Raw genomic sequence first — 15,938 nt, 5'->3', positions numbered from 1 at the left:
ACATCAACCTATGCCTCATGATATAGGTAATTTTTTTTTTTTTTTTGTTCTCTCCAAGTAGACGTGGTATGCGGGATATAGTAATTCTTTTGTTACAAGGCTGCCACAGAATGATCACTGCTGTGGGCAGCGTGTGAGCTCAGGGTGGACCACCCTAAGCTAGACCACTTCCACATTAACTCTTTACCTATCTGTTTGCTCTGTGGCTTTGCTCCCTGCTTGCTGGGCATACGCTTTGAGCTGCTGCCTGCTGGTGGACATGTGCTTTGAGCTGTGGGGTTTCATGGTCCATTTTCTAACCCCTAGCAAACCTCTGTTTGATTTCACTGATATAAGCTGAATCACTGTGGTCACTAGCATTCAGGGACAAGAGTAGAATGCTGACACCTTGTTCCATGGCCCTGGGCTCTGAGTTTCAGCTGGGACACCTCCGTGAGTCTTGTGTTCTGTCTGGTGCAGTGACTTGTGGTAGAAAAGTTTCACCCTGTGATTCTTGTGCTTCAGTCAGGTGCTGGCCCTGGCTCTATAGACTGCTCAGATCCACTGCAGTACTGGTTTCATTGGGGGGACCATTCATATGAGAAAGGTCCATCACTGTGTATTGAGTTCCATACTCCAACCTCCCCCGCTGCCCTGATGGCTAACTTATAATTCTAATAACTAATTCTATAACTAGGATGCTATAGAATTTATATTCTGCCGCTGCATGTACTTGTATTATCGATACCCCCTCGGGGATCCTGGGGGCTTTAGGGGACTGTACCTATGGCACCGATAGGGAAAGCATTTTCAATGCTCTGCTTCATAGCCTATAAAGAGTTGTAAGAGACCATTGCTTTAATGGACAATTGTAATGGTACAATTGATTGCTTTGCTTCCAGTCACGACCAACAACCACTTAGCTCAAGGTCCCCGTGCTCACTTGAACAATACGGACCATAGCAACAATTTTCTAAGGGGAAAAAAATTAATTTTAGTTTATGATTTCAGGGGGTTTGGTCTAAGGTCAGTTGTTAGTCCAAGACGAAACACAAACATCAGAGCAGGGGGAATGTGTGAGTAAACAGCTTAACTCACAATAATCAGGAAACAGAGCAAGAAACACCAGAAAAACTCAGGACAAGATGTCCTGCAGAACCACACCTCTTCGTGGCAGGTCCTTTCTATCTAGGTCATACATTCTTGTATTTTCAGGGTCTCCTCCAAATGGTGCCATCAAGTGGGGGCGGTGTCTTTCACACAGGAGCCTCCGGGAGCCATTTTATATTAAAATCTTAGCAGTTTCTAAACCACAGGAAAGCAGTGACTAACAGTGATGACCTCACTGTCCCTGATGACACCGATTTAGAACACCCAGGAAAGAGGAACGTGAAAATATAAAACAGGGTGGAGAGAATATACTATTTCTTCTTCAGTATGTATATATATATATCCACTATATACACAACCTTACCCCAGCCAATCAAAAATCGAAAGAACACTTTGATTGAGGGAGGGAAAAGAAACAAAGACTAAAACAGATTCTTAAAAACCGTGTAGTTGTTCTCACGCCTGTGCCACACAGGGTTTAAACTAATCTTAGCATCTGCCAGCACCAGTATGATATTGAATTTAGACAAGGAAGTCCGTCCACGCTCACCAGTATTATAGAATATAGAAAGAAGGAGGCAGGTGTGGCTCCCTTCTCCTCTGGAACTGTTACCCAGCCTGAATTCCCCGTAGCCACAGAGATGCCTGACCTGCTGAATCATTAATGTATAAAATTGCATCTTGAGCACTGACCGACAGATTGACAGAAAAGATCCCTATTGCCCCATTCACATGGTTGAACTACAGCCATGGAGACCCCTCAGCAGGTCCCCAAAGGAAGGGACACTCTGTTCCTGCTCTATCTTTCTTTAATAGCCACTGTGGCCAGTGCTCAAATCTAAACGAAACAGCATAGTACAGTGAATTACCACAGCCTCAGTGCTGTGGCGATATCGCTGGTGAATCCCCAGAACTGTTCTGGTTAGAATTCTGACTCCAATCAGCAATGGAGAAATCATTTGGCGATTGCAGTTTTGGGTGAGGTTTCTGCCCAGTGTCTATTTGAATAGCCTTCCCTCCACAGACTACCTTCAGCTCTGACATCTCAGGAGCCTTTCACCACCACAGTCCTTACAGGCAAGAGTTCAGCCATGTCCAACTTTTTCTAGGGACCCAGGCATAACTTCCCATGGATGCCACTTCTTTTCAGAGAGTTTAACACACTCAAGCCATACCTGTGAATACAGGAGTGTTGTAAAAAGTCCCTGACCCCTAAAGCACAAGACCTAGAAACTGTATTCCTGCTCACTATTTGGTATTGATCATGCCGGACAGCCAGATCATTAGATGATAATATGAGTGGTGTGGAGAGCGTAGTCCCTCCCTCAAGCAGTAACCCTTGGGTCTAGTTATTGTTTCTGCTAAACATGCTCCTTCTCTGAAACAGCCGTCGCATCTCCCATCATTCCCAGTGAAACACAATTAGCATATTCAGCTCTTGTAGAATGGAGGAAGTTCTTTACCTGCAAGCTTTAGTTGTACACACTTACGCTGTTGACAGATTGGAAACATTTAAAGTGGGTCTATTCATGTTCGTGTCAACCATTAGTGTCACCCGGAAATTCCTTCACGTCAAGATTACAACAACTGTCTCAAGCCTCCTGGGATCTTTAGATGCCCACAGTGGTCATAAGTTTCTCCCGGTATAAGAAGCTGCCCTTTGCAGTTTGCACTGTACACCCTTAGAGTGGTGGCTTCCGGTTACACACTGGGCTATGGGGTGATGTAGGTGTTCATAGATCCTGAGCTTGTGACTTTGAGCAAACTGCCCATTATGACTTGAGTTATGGAGATTACACTGTGGAATTTATTAAAATAAAAACAACTACAGAATAGAAGCGCTCTTGAGGAAATGCAAATCAAAACAACCCTGAGATTTCACCTCACACCAGTGAGAATGGCTAAGATCAAAAACTCAGGTGATAACAGATGCTGGCGAGGATGCGGAGAAAGAGGAACACTCCTCCATTGTTGGTGGGATTGCAGACTGGTACAACCATTCTGGAAATCAGTCTGGAGGTTCCTCAGAAAATTGGACATTGAACTGCCTGAGGATCCAGCTATACCTCTCTTGGGCATATACCCAAAAGATGCCCCAACATATAAAAAAGTCACGTGCTCCACTATGGTCATCGCAGCCTTATTTATAATAGCCAGAAGCTGGAAAGAACCCAGATGCCCTTCAACAGAGGAATGGATACAGAAAATGTGGTACATCTACACAATGGAATATTACTCAGCTATCAAAAACAATGACTTTATGAAATTCGTAGGCAAATGGTTGGAACTGGAAAATATCATCCTGAGTGAGGTAACCCAATCCCAGAAATACATACATGGTATGCACTCACTGATAAGTGGCTATTAGCCCAAATGCTTGAATTACCCTAGATGCCTAGAACAAATGAAACTCAAGACGGATGATCAAAATGTGAATGCTTCACTCCTTCTTTAAAAGGGGAACAAGAATACCCTTGGCAGGGAATAGAGAGGCAAAGATTAAAACAGACACAGAAGGAATACCCATTCAGAGCCTGCCCCACATGTGGCCCATGCATATACAGCCATCCAATTACACAAGATGGATGAAGCAAAGAAGTGCAGACCGACAGGAGCCGGATGTAGATCTCTCCCGAGAGACACAGCCAGAATACAGCAAACACAGAGGCGTATGCCAGCAGCAAACCACTGAATTGAGAATAGGACCCCCGTTGAAGGAATCAGAGAAAGAACTGGAAGAGCTTGAAGGGGCTCGAGACCCCATATGAACAACAATGCCAAGCAACCAGAGCTTCCAGGGACTAAGCCACTACCTAAAGACTATACATGGACTGACCCTGGACTCTGACCTCATAGGTAGCAATGAATATCCTAGTAAGAGCACCAGTGGAAGGGGAAGCCCTGGGTCCTGCTAAGACTGAACCCCCAGTGAACTAGATTGTTGGGGGGAGGGCGGCAATGGGGGGAGGATGGGGAGGGGAACACCCATAAAGAAGGGGAGGGGGAGGGGGATGTTTGCCCAAAAACCGGGAAAGGGAATAACACTCGAAATGTATATAAGAAATACTCAAGTTAATAAAAAAAAAGAAGCGCTCTTGAGCCTCTAGTATATTCCATGGAATCTCCGTCTCCCTCTTAGATGTCTTATGTTACTTCCTGCCCTCCCCCATGAGGTAAGGAACCCTCTTCACTATGTGTTTCCACTGCCATAATGTCTTGACATAACCCCCCTGAAACCATGCATGGGTCAAGATTAATCTTCCTCCCTCCCGCAGGGATAGCCAGCCCACTCTGAAAAGTGTCTGATGACAAGCTGAGTGATCAGGGGTTATTCAGGGAGTTTTGAGGACCGAGGTAATGGATCAGGACGTGGGCTCAGATTCTAATACACACGTGGGAAGTCAGTCTCAGCCACGCAGATGCCTGTAACCCCAGTAGGTAGAGACACCAGGATTGCTGGGGCCTTACTCTGGCTTCCAGCTAGAGTAAGTTTAGTGAGAGGCTGTGTCTCAAAAAGATAAGGGAGTCACAAAACATGACATCTGTCATTCTCCAGTAGCTTCAGAGTATGAGCACAGGGGTGCATGTTCATGTGCACATATACCACAGGCATATACTGCACACAACTATCCGCACATACCTCTCTACATCTATCATACACACACATAGACACACATACATACATACATATACACATGTACACACATACACACACATACACACACACACATGCACTCACACACAGAGAGATTTATGTGCACTGTTTGGTGGGTGGTAACACCACTACCATTTCTGCTGGTATCCCTTGACCACCACTGTTATCCAGTCCCTAACAGTGATATCTCAGAACAAAGTCAAGACTCAAAGGTTCATTCATTTGGAAGAATTATCAGAAGTTTCCCAACATTACAGGATGATCTTGCCAACCATCAGCCCTGCTTACATGATTTCAGAGTTTTACGACCATAGTTACTGGTCCTGTTTGACCAATATGAACAATTCCTCCTCTAAAATTCTTCCTTGGTGAAAAATGAAAATGTTTGGAAATTCCTTGAACCACACATCCTCAAGATATTAATTAAGGCCATACATGTTTTTACAAATATTAAATCCATTATATAAAGCCCCACCAGAATACTTCTAATTGCTTTGCCTTCTGGGTTTTTTGTTAGTTTTGTTTTCTGGGATGCAGCTTCTTCTTCTGTCTACACAGGCTATCCTTTAAGTCCCATCCTGCAGTATGCCACCCTGTCTCTCCTTGGCCTTTCTAGTGATGGCTAAGGACGCAAAGCAAGATAGAATGACTAATGGCCTTTCAGAGATACCCATTCTAATCTCCACAGCCTCGGAAAGATTGTATGATGAAAGAAACACCGTTGTGATGGACGTTGGAGCATAGGGGCGGGTGATCACCCTCTACCATCCAGATAGAGGGAATACAATCTATGCTAGTGTGCTAGACATCAGGGCATGGAGGGGGTGTTTGCCCTCTACCATCCAGGTAACATAATCTAAATTGTTCCTATCCTGGGGAGGCAGGAAGGACAGAATTCGAGAAGGAGTTGCAAAGACAGGAGTAAAGGTCAGACTCCAGAGACAATTATATGACCGTCTGGTCCCTTGAGACAGAGGAGTGGGCAATAAACCCAGGATCAAGTGGCCTCTACAAGTCAGAGAAGTCGAGGAAATAGATTTTCCCTCAAGGTCTTCAAATTTGAACAACAACAAAAAAAAGATAACAGGAGGAGGACATGACTGCTTCTAAAGTATAGAGATTTTTGTTGTAAATACAAGGGAGAAAGCAGGCAGAGTCCAGGCTATACATGGCTGGCAGACTAAACCGAACCATGAGGGGAGAAGGGGAAAGAAGAGCAAGAGAGGAGCCTCCAACCAAGAGACCAAGAGACCTGCATAGTCAAAGAGGCCTAATTCTATAGGGACCGGGCTGAGGAAAGGAAGCCTCACCCTGGGGGAGAGACATTTAGTGTGTAGTGGGCAGGTGGGGTGAGAAGAGCTGGGACAGAGGGAGACTTGCCCCAGGTTTCTTTGAGACCTAACAATAATATTTTAGTTTTTGCTCAATGAGGCCAAGTTTGGAATTCTGACTTCTAAAACTGTTAAAAAATTAAATCCATGGGATTTCTTCAGCCACGAAATTTATACTATCCCAGGTCATCCCGTCTCTTCACTTGTAAAAATGCAGTTCCGCATGCTTTCTGGCCCCGCTGCAGGTGTTCTGGAGCACCGTAATGATTGATATGAATGGTGACACGTGACATATTTCCACTGTTCTCCCTGAACATCAGAGGCAGATCTCAGTAGATCTTAATGGAAGCTCATGACTCTGTTGTTGGTAGTTGATGACTGATGTCTGCCCTGCCTCCCTAGGCCCTCTTCTCTTCTTGCTAAGCCAATTAATGTATCCATCCAAGCCCTGGAATTCAGGCGGGAACCTCTGCCCTGGCTGCATTTCCTAATCGGGATAAAAACCAAACCCGAGACAGGAGATAGAAAGACAGGAACGATTATGGGATGTGCAAAAGGGAAGGATTTCCTCACTCAAGGGTCTGATGAAGCCCCTGCCCACTGAGAGGCAAGAGTCCCTGCACAATCAACATCAGGTATAAGTGATGCCAGAGAGAGATAATACGTCTTTTATATATGGGCATTTAATTTGAAATAGCCATGACTCAAGGCCCAGATATATATGATCTTGGGAAGGGTCTCATTCATTTTCCCTCTGTCAACTCTGCTTATGTGCAGGTGTCCTATTAACTTAGTGCTTCCAAGTCTCTCCTCTGGATGACGGTTATTAAACAGAGATCTGCAACTCTTTCTCAGAGAAGTGCACACCTATGGTCTGGTGTGCATTTTTCTTGTGAGGACCGGCTTTATTTTTTTAATTATTATTTTATTTACATAACATTTTATGTAATATTCACAGGTACACTGTGTGTTTGGATCAAATCCATCATCCATTCCTTCCCCTTTTAACCCTCCCTATGCCCCTACTATTTTTCCCTCCCAACTTCAAGTTCTTGCTCTCTAGGACCTGTCTTTTCATCTTCACCTTAAGCCTACTTTAAAATGCCTTTATTCGAATCATATATCTTTATTCATGGTAGACACTCCTGAAATTCTTGGCTGCATCAAAGTTATGGATCCAAGTCTGGCTTAGGTAAAGATCCCTAGTTGGTTAGACTTCCCCAGGCTGCTCTGAGTGGCGGTGGAGTTATGCCTCCTGCCTCTGGGTCCCCACTACTGACAAAGCCATGTTCTTATTTCCTTGCTTCAAGCCATTTCATAACAGCAGCTGCTCCACTCTCACCAGAAAAGTCTTTGAAAGCTATATCACATTTTACGATGAGGTGCGATTCACTCTGCCTCAGCATCCTATCAATCCCCAAACTCTTGAGTAGGAAGCTGAAGTCACATAATGCATCTTTAAGAGTATTGGTCAAAAGTCATTTATTCATGTGTTTCACTGAGGAGATTGGTACTCTCCTTGTTGCTGTGATACAGTACCCAACAGAGACACCTTAAGAAAGCACAGGATCATTTGGGCTCACAGTTTCAAGAGACACAGTCCACTATGTCAATGAAACCATGGCGGTGAGACTGCCTCTAACTGTGGTGGTAAGGGTTTAGGGCTGCTGGTCATTGGATCCACAGTAAAGAGGCAGACAGAGGCCAATGCTGGCTCTCCTCGGGCTTTCTGTTGCAGTCTGTGTCCCAGTGGGTTTTCTTTCAGTTAGACTTCTCAGGGAAAACTCTCACAGACATACCCAGAGAGGAACCTATCACACCTTCTAAGAGATTCTAAACTCTAGTCGAGTTGGCAATGAAGATGAACTACCATGGGAGTAGGGTAGCAGAGATTACAGTAGTTCAAGAAAGGGCTTTTAGAGTGGACTATAATAATGTCCAAGCAGGGTATGCCCCATGGGTCCTTCTGGGACTGGTTTCATCCTCTGTGACTGGAGTTCTGTCAAGGGTCACAGCTGGGACTCTCTATCTGTTGGTGACTTGGTTTCAAACCCAGGTTTAGGTAATTAGGGAAGATCAGGCCAGGGTGTCCCAGAAGTAATACAAAGTAAACTGAACTACAAACTGGGACCTGTTCCCTGTGGGAGAAGGGCCACCTTGGAGAACATCCAAGTTAAGGATGTTTAAGCAGGGCATTTGTACAAGTCTTAAAAATACTTTCCATATAACTGTCCTGGAAGGAGACAGTGCTCCATCTTGCCCTGTAAAAATTATCACTTCACTAGGGTTCCCAAGTGTTTGGGGGATGTCTTTGAGTGACTGATTATTCTAGGAAATTCAGAAATCTGAATTTTTGTGACAGAGAGAGAGAAGGAGAGAGAGAGAAGAGAGAGAGGGAGGAGAGAGAGAGAAGAGAGAGAGGGAAGAGAGAGAGGGAAGAGAGAGAGAGGAGAGAGGAGAGAGAGAGGGAGGAGAGAGAGGAGAGAGAGGGAAGAGAGAGAGGAGAGAGAGAGAAGAGAGAGAGAGGAGAGAGAGGGGGAAGAGAGAGAGGAGAGAGAGGGAGGAGAGAGATAGAGAGAGAGATAGATATTTTCTAAGAGAAAAGATTGTACCCACTCAAAAATTTCTCTGGGAAATTTTCCTCAAGGACATAGGTATTATGGTTATATTGTCAAGGCTCCATGTTTTCTCAACTCACCCTATAGTCCAGTCAGGCCTTGCCCTTCTTGGTCCTCATGGGTCAGCTGAGGATTAAAGGCCCAGGTCACCGGATCTGGCAAACTTAACAGTTGTAGGACACACTCTGCCTTTCAGAAGGTTATTTCACAGCATGTTCGTTTCTAAAGCTTAATTGCAACCAGTGTTCCTGTTAGAAAGATCAGATCTTAGAAGACCGTGTGGGCTTCGGGGCTGCGTCTCAGGCACGTGTCCTGGGGCTCTCCAGCAATGGGGGGCTGACTGAAGTTGCTCGCTGGGGAAGAACCTTTGCATCCATCACATCCACTGTGGCGTGTCCCTCTCGTCCCAGCGGCCCGCTTTGAAACCCTCCCTCTGCCACCACTTTCCTCTCAGCGCTGACTGGAGGTAAGTATAAAAGGAAAGGACTACAGCATTCCTTTCAATGAACGCCTCCTTCCTGGATTTTCCCTTTTCTTTGCAAAGCACCGGACATTTCCTCTCTATGATCTGCATCAAATCCTGCTTGTTCCGAGCGCCTTGTCTCCTCATACAACTTCAGCTTGACGAACTGCCTTTGTCTTCGTAGCCATTCTTACCTGCCTGGCTCACATGCCAATCTCTCATCCGCCGGAGACACGCCGAAGTCCTTTTGTTCCTTAGCTTGTTAGATTTGAGCTTTCTGGCGCCATTCTTTGTAAGACTTTTTGAGGGCTAAAACCGCACCTCAGGTTTTCTTTATTCTTCCCAGGACTCCCTGTAGAGGTGTAAGGGTATTTGTTCTATAATAAATTTTAGCTCATGGAGTGACTTTAGGAGGAGTTTCAGAAAATTCCCATCAAGTCCCAGGGATCCTGCTATTATCTGCATACTTAATCCAGTTATAATGCCGCCATTGTGTTATGGGCTTACTATACGCCAGCTAGTATGGTAGGCCTAGAGAAAGCATAGACCACTAAGGAGTGGTTATTATTTAATGGGTGAACAGAGGCACCAATAGGTGACACGCCATAGTAGCATAAATCTCAGGGTAGTTACACACGCAGGATTTTCAGGTAAAGGAGAAATTGCAAAGTAGGATAGATAGTGTCTAGCAAAATGGTTGCCACAATAGGGAGACCACAGGCTATCTGCTGGCAGGAGGCTGTCCACACTCCCCACTCTGTGTTCCTGAGTGTGCACCCCAACTTCCTTCAGCTATTGTATATAGATTTGTATATGAAGTCAACTTGACCCAATGTCTGGGAGTGTGTGGGAGGGAGTCAGGTTTCATAAACAAAAACCTTGTTTTCATTTTGATCTTTTTCAAGTAGAGACTTAGCGCTTAAAAACCAGAGCCAAACATCCACGGAGCTGCAGTCTGCTTGGGAAACACATTCTGGTGGTAGAGAGGTAAACACACGTCCCGAGGATTTGTGCTAATGAGAATGGACATTTCCCGATGTTTACCTAGTTTTTTTTTTTTTTAGAGACATGGTAAGATTAACTGCTTCGGGCATTTCTTTGACATATGACTCTGATAGCTGAGATGACACAACTTCCAAAGATCAGCTTCTGAGTGAGGACGCTAATGAGAGGCACCACCAATGCTTAGACCCATCTATTGATTGTATCGGCGTACCTGTGAACTAACACGCTTTGCATTGTGGACCAGATGAATGTATTTTAAGCGGAACAAAGGGCGCACAGGTGTATCGTTGTTTCGAGGCCAGTGATTTATTTTTAGGACATTAGGTTAATCGTACCCACGTTCATTTTTACTGGGAAAGGGATGGCCTTTCCCCACCCCTCCCCCCATCATGCTTCCATTTGTCTGTCGTTGAAACTTGATATCCTTATAAAGTGAGGATGCTTGTATCAGAGAAGTTGCTGGATTGTTTCTGATGGGAAACATATGCTTTCAAAAATAAAGTGCATGAATTTTTTATTAAAAACGTGCTTTTTACAGTAGCAGCATAATCTGCAGATGGCGCAGCCGATGTGGCTATCTCGCCGGTTGTTAAAGAGTTTATTCTACATTAAATTGATTCCCAAGGGCTGTGTTTTTCAGGGCTGTTACGACCACCAACCTTTCTTATTGAGAAGGTCAACAGGCCTGAAATGAAGTTCTGTAAATCATCAGCTCACTCCTTCTGTAATATCCACGATGTCCCAGTTCACATGCCTTAAAAATTATAAACCATAGCAATACCGTGTATCAACGAAATAAATCAGCTGCTATAAACGTGGGTTTTATTTTGATGCTAGACAGATTCATTTCTGAGCATCTCCCAGGATTTAACTGCCTTCAGCACAATGGGCAGAATTCTCTTTCTAGCCAAGTGTCAGGGAGCTGGCTGCAATCTGCTGTTTCCAATGCTTCAGGTACACAATTAGCCCCATGGCACCAACCAAGGCTCCTGGAAATTCTGAAGAACAGATGCAAAACAGTGAACATTATGATCTTTTCCATGTTTTTAGCTAACAACACATCTCGAGTGTTACCTCTATGATTATGGATATGCCAGTTTAGGGATAACGGGAAAGATTAAGGGATAACACTAACCAGTACCTGCCTTTTTAGGTACCACACTGTAGCAGAGACTTCTCTGAGGGCGAGTTTATAGAGTTCCTGCTCTCTTCTCTCCTTGTTTCCCATGGGATCTGTTTCTGCCTAGATGTCTTTTATTGATAGGTCTGAATTACCCAGATACTTGTAAACACATTGGGCTGTGGAGCCTGGAGTGTAGCTGATTAGGAGAATCCAAAAACCTTGGTTTCCATGCCAGCCCCGATGCAGCTATAGATACAGGGACAGGAATAAGGGCAGGCCCAGGTACAGATAGGGACAGATAGATATTGACCTTGGACAATGGCATATCCGCATGAAGCTACCCCTGCTTCTTTCTATTTTTGTCAATTGCCCATTGACTGAAGAGTAAAAACGCCCGTATTAAACTTGTAGCATTGTTGATTCCCCACTGCTTGTTGCATGAAAAGTGGACCCCAAGGGACCTTTTGTTTTCCTGAGAAATTTTGTGTTGTAAATTTATTTGTTACAGATCCAAAGCTGCAGGATCTCCATGACACAGGGTGACAACAGGATATCCAAGAGGAGTCGGTGGGGTGGTGTCAGTATTGATGGTATAGCAGAAGCCATTTACATGTAAAGATGTGTGGACAAAAGGGTGTGTGGCACACTGTGGCATACTATAGCTCCCACAAGATGTGTTTTTTTTTAATCTATCTTATTTTCTTTTGTTGGGGGAGGTTGCAAAGACAGTCAGTGGCTGTGAAGGGACAGGGAGATGTTTGGGATTGGGGTGCATGGTGTGAAATTCACAAAGAATCAATAAAGAGTTTTTTAAATATAAAATGATAGGAATATAGTAAACTCTGCTTTCTAGTTTGATTAGCTAGAAAGAAGGAAGGAAGAAAGGGAGGAAGGGAGGGAAAGAGGGAGGGAGGGAGGGAGGGAGGGAGGGAGGGAGGGAGGGAGGGAGGGAGGGAGGGAAGAAGGAACCACTTTGAGTTGAGCTGAGTAGGGATAAGTCTAGAAGCAGAGGCTGTGGGTTCTGGTCCTGAATCTGTCAGGACTAAACTGGAAAGGCACCAAGTTTCTCAAATGCAGCCAATCCCCCTCACTCATAGGATAGGTATGTGTAAATTTGCCTCCTTTCTCAAATGTATGAAAATCCTCTAAATACTGTTCATTGTATTCTCATGGTTATTTGTAATGGGTGACAGGGACAGGGAGGCATGCATTTTCCAGGCAAGAGAGACTGAGGTCCCACTGAGCCGTTTTGTTTTAGTTCCTCCCCCCCCCCCCCCCCCCCCCCCCCCGGAGCTGGGGACCGAACCCAGGGCCTTGCCCTTCCTAGGTAAGCGCTCTACCACTGAGCTAAATCCCCAGCCCCTTGTTTTAGTTCTTATACTAGCAGCAAATCTTCCCCAGTATCAGTTTGAAAAGGGCATTTGCATCCTTTTTGTTGATTTTACTGCTTAAAATAGTCCCAAAGATAGCGCTGAAGTGCTGAAGCGATCCTAAAGCTGTGGTATGCCGTAAGGAGAAAAGATACATGCATGAGATAAGTTTTATCCATAGGTGAAGTATGGAGCGCTTTGTCCTGAGCTCGACATTACTTAAATACTATAAAGAACTCCTCGACTGAAATGTACTTACAACGATCTGTAATGGTTATTGTTAATTATCAATTTAGATTTAAAACCTCCATAGAAACACAACTCAGAGTGTGTCTATGAGGTCGTGACTGAACAGGAAGGCTTCCCAACCGGGGATGTGGGTTGCATCATCCTGTAGCTGCACTCTTGCGTAGTGCACCCCCTGGTGGCCAAGCATTCAATTACATGAGCCTGTGCGGGCCATTCTTATTCAAACCACCATAGCCAATGAAGGTAAAAATCCACTGAAGTTTTCAAAAAGAGATTTCAAGTTCTGTAAATGCTCTCCTGTGTATTTTGAATCATTTTGGTCTCTTGAACCCGTGGTTTGATTCCAACTTATAGTTGTATAAACCCAGAAAAAAGGTAAAATAAAGGTCAATCCTTTCCTGAAAGAATCCAGATTGAAAAGAATATATATATTTCTTTTCTATTATACTTATTATATATATATATATACACACACATATACATACATATATATACATATATATATATATATATGTATATATTCATACCCCTAGGGTGTAATAGTGAGGTTGGGCATTCTGGCATAAATGAGACCTTGTGTAAATTCTCATTTTTTTAAAAAAAAAGGGGTGTGTGTGTGTGTGTGTGTGTGTGTGTGTGTGTGTGTGTTATTTTCTAAACTGGGTTATAACCAGAGCTGCTTTTGCTTACTTACCTCCGAACCATTTCAGATTTCAAAAGAAACATTCAGTGAGAGATATTTTGGGTGCAGTTTAAAATCAAAGTGTCTCCAGAGTGAGATGCACTGTCCTGAGGAATTGCCTGTAACTGAATTTCATTATTTTTTTTTCAAGACAGATTTGTCTGTGTGGCCCTGTCTGACCTGGAACTCTCCCTGTAGACCAGGCTAGCCTCTAACTCACAGAGATCTACCTGCCTCCGCCTCCTGAGTGCTGGGATTAAAGGCATGTGCCACCACCACCACCGCCTGACTCTGAGTCTTATTCTTAACCATCTATCAGCATGAGGTAGCCGCCAGCTCCAGGAGATTCCTGTCAAGGTCATAGACAGCTTTCTTTCTGGGCTGGTTACCTTCTTTATAGTTATCGTCTCTATGTTTTATATAAATGTCAGTTTCTGGAAGGATTCAGTTCTGCTGATTAAAAAAAGGAGCATACACCTTTGTAAGAGAATCATGAAGGCCACCAAGGAAGTGTCGATGATTCAAGGAAAACAGAGGTTCTCCATTCTTATCCTTCCAGGGTTGTCCTTAATGGAAAATGATTCCATAAATAGGAGTGAGCCTGTTAGCTAGAAACAATTCAAGGATAAAAATTCCCCTGGGTTTCTGCATGAAAACTATTGAATTGGCCGTAAATGAGCAAAAAGCACCTTCCTTTTTTTTTTTTTTCTTATCCTTTCCCATTGTAAATCCTTGATTTAGTTTATTGGACATTAATGAATCTCCATTGACTTAGCTAACTGGTATATTTAAATGTCCATTTCATTTACAGTTAGGCATTCAAATATCCTTTTCATTAAAAAAAGTATGCTCAAAAAAAGGAGTATAACAGCTTGTTCAACCGTTCTTAATGGCTCCTTTGGAGTGTTTCTGTGCTCTCAGCTAAATCCAAACTTGCAGAATCTCATTATGAGAGAAGCATCGAGTCAATTCAATTGCTCTCGGAATCTGTGGTGGCCTGTCATGTCGAAGTTTTACCATGGACTGCGTACATTTTAATTTTGCTAAGTCTGTGTGAGGTTCTCCTGACTTGGCAGGTTTGAGGAGTGGGATATGACCGCTTTTAACTCTCTTCAGCTTAGACACAATATGCACGCAATGGGCAGAAAGTGTGTTTGTGCTAAGTGTGCAGCTCAGGGGTGCTTGTGTGGGTACACATCATAGCAGTCACCTTGATGAAGGCAGGGGGCCTTTCTGCATTCCCAGAGGTGCCCCATGCCTTTTCCTAGTCAGTACATCTTTTATTAGCATAATTTTTTGTGATTTTTTTACTTCATATGGATGAATCATCTATGGGCTTTTTTTTTCCTTTTTCTATTTGTTATAATATCCATGACATCGCCCACTGTATTATAATGTAGCATCTCGTTTCTTTTATTCTCGAATAGCATCCTACCACATGAAGACACTAGAACTCAGCTCTCTCTTTCATTACTGTACACTGTGTGGTTTGGGGGTTATGCCGTGGATGGAACTATTGGGAACGTACTGTAACGTGTCTTGTATGTGTGCACTCATTTCCTTGGAATATACATTTTAGTATGGTCACGTGATGTTGGTAGCCTTTAGAAACAGGGCCAGCTTTCCAAAAGGATTGCTCCAGTAGAGTGGAGCAAACAAGTTCAAGTAGCCCTGGATTCTTGCCACCAATTGCCATTATCAGTCTTTTAAACACTGTAGCCAAGGAGCAGTGATATACCTCTGAATTTATCATGTAGAACACTCACCTAACATTGTTGGGACCTTGGACAGATGTGGCCAGCAATGGGCTCAATGATGGTGACTCCTTTGGACCTTGGTTTCATCTGAGGTTCATTATCAGACAGGGGAGTGTGGAATCGAATCGAGTCTGCACATTATGGTCTATGCTGGATACCTTCCACCAGCTCCTCTCTCTCTGTCTGTCTGTCCACCACAGGGGACTGGCTGGAGTGCCATGTATCCTGATTTTCACTTGCCCCTTTGTTTGGGTCTTGCTCATGTGCAATACTACTGAGAGAGAGAGAGAGAGAGAGAGAGAGAGAGAGAGAGAGAGAGAGATTGAAAGCAATGTTCCCTTTCTTTAAGTGGCTGTGACTTGTGTGCCAAAGCTCTCTCAACCCCTGCTGATGTTTCTCTGTTCACAGTATTGGCTCTGTCAGTCAAACTCTCTCCATGACATTTTAAGCATTCAGTATCTGGTGGCTTCTATGATCATCTGTGCTGCAACACTGCATTATCTTCGTGAGTTCCCTGTATACTGCATTGTCTGATTGGTCGGGGCATGGAGACTACACTTTGACTAATAACTCATAAAAAAAATCTATCATGCCCA

This window comes from Rattus norvegicus, chromosome 7 (genome assembly GCF_036323735.1).
Source record: "Rattus norvegicus strain BN/NHsdMcwi chromosome 7, GRCr8, whole genome shotgun sequence".
NCBI lineage: Eukaryota > Metazoa > Chordata > Mammalia > Rodentia > Muridae > Rattus > Rattus norvegicus.
The sequence above is the reverse complement of the archived record's forward strand: the minus strand, read 5'-3'. Positions refer to the sequence as shown.